Genomic DNA, 1,999 nt, shown 5'->3' with positions numbered 1-1,999 from the left:
AAATAATAAGACAATATGTGGTTGGAGTAGTTTAAGAGTCAACATTAATAATAGAGCTCACAAATAATGGCCAATACTGCATGTTCGGCTTTATGTTTCAGCACATATGGATCATTCAAAAAATCTAGAGTAATAAAAGAAGGACTTTTGAGGTTCTGTAAATATTAAATGTAATACACACCCTTCTTTGAATTCACAGACTCATCTGTTTTGCATTAGTATGTCTGCGTCACTGGTTGAATTCCTGTTACTTATGCAATAGTAATCATCTCATTCTCTCCATATGGAAAGAAAATTAAAGTCTGTTATTGACCTTTGATTGACAAAAGGCTGATTTTGTCCTCTACTCAACCCGTGCTGCATTCCTCTCCATCTGCTGCCTCATTTTCCTTTCAATATTGTTGTCCAACATTCTCCTCTGCAGCTTTGCACTCATAATTATTCTCCGTTAGCGTCAGGATCTGTGAAAAACATTATTATAAAGCTTTTCTTACTGGGTTAAGTAAGAACTTTCTGGAATGTTTAAGTGTTTAAGAAATTAAAAGAATAGTTCACCCATCATTTGCCTTGAGAGGAACGCATGAATAGACTTCCAACAGAATTAAAAGTATAAAAAGTCATTGTGGTTTGAATTTTTTATTTTTTCCACATCAACCTGCTCTGTAACTACAGACGAAAATTAGCCACACTGTCTAAATCTGACACATTTTACATTGATTTTATGTAACATTAATGTGCATTGTCCCTGATTAAGTAAATAAATGAAAAAAAACAAAAAACGATCACCTATTCTAATGTTATTCAAACACCATATGGATTTCTTTCTTCTGTGGAACACAAAGAGATATTAAGCACAATGATTGTGCAGCTATTTTCCATTATATAAAATACAATTACAAATGACTGTTTGTTATTTTAATATTTCAATTGTAATTTATTCCTGTGATGTCAAAGCTGCCTTTTCAGCATCATTACTTCAGTGTCACGTGCCCATTTTAAAACTGAATTAATATCACTTCTTAAATCCCAAAGATTTATCAAATATTATGAAGAAATGTTTAAAGAAAATACATGTATTTAAAAGCTTTCCCTGTATATTAATGTTTGTATGTTATTGTTTCAATAGTGGTAATGTATGCATTCTTGTGTCTCCTTGTCTTGTCATCATTTGTTCATTGACAATGTTCTTATGTTATTGAGCATTAATAAAAAAAATTAAAAAAAATAAAAAAACTTCAGTGTCACGTGATCCTCAGAAATAGTATGCTGATTTGCTGCTCAAGAAACATTTCTTATTATCGGTGTTGAAAACGTGTTCTGCTTAATATTTTCATAGAAACCATTTATTTGAAATAGAAATCTTTTATAATATTAGAAATGCATTTACTGTTACTTTTGATCAATTTATTGCACCATAGCTGAATAAGAGCAAGCATCGATGTCTTTCTTTAAAAAATCCTACTGACCACAAACTTTCGAACAGTGGCATATGAAAGGCGGGACAACAATTTTATTGCATTATATAGCATTATATCCCATTCACATGAATAAAAGCGGTTTGTTTCCTCCTCGATATTATGTCTCCGGTTACTTCATCCCTCAGTCATGAGCTCACTGCTGCCTCCTGGTGGAAATATCAACAGTTAGCCCAAGTTTTATGGTCAAATCCAAGCGGGACCAGGATGCCAAACTGTGTCAAGGATCATAAACAACACACTCAAAACGTATCTCACATAAACAAGCTAAAAGGCATGTTAATGGTGTTCTTTCTCCTCCTTCTCTAGAAAAAATGACTTTTTGTTATGGTTCACGGAGTTCATTTTTCAGGCCACGCAAGGGAGATAAGCTTGACTTGTCTGGTTACAAAAGCCGCGCTCGCTCCACGGCGGTGAACGGAAACGCGCTGGCACTTATAAATGTCAGACCGCATAGCCTACAACCTGCATAACTCCACTCATTCACACACACACACACACACACACACACGTCTGGTTTACTA

Source organism: Sinocyclocheilus anshuiensis, unplaced genomic scaffold (assembly GCF_001515605.1).
Source record: "Sinocyclocheilus anshuiensis isolate Anshui unplaced genomic scaffold, SAMN03320099.WGS_v1.1 scaffold434, whole genome shotgun sequence".
Taxonomy (NCBI): Eukaryota; Metazoa; Chordata; class Actinopteri; order Cypriniformes; family Cyprinidae; genus Sinocyclocheilus; species Sinocyclocheilus anshuiensis.
Note: the sequence above shows the minus strand (reverse complement) of the source record.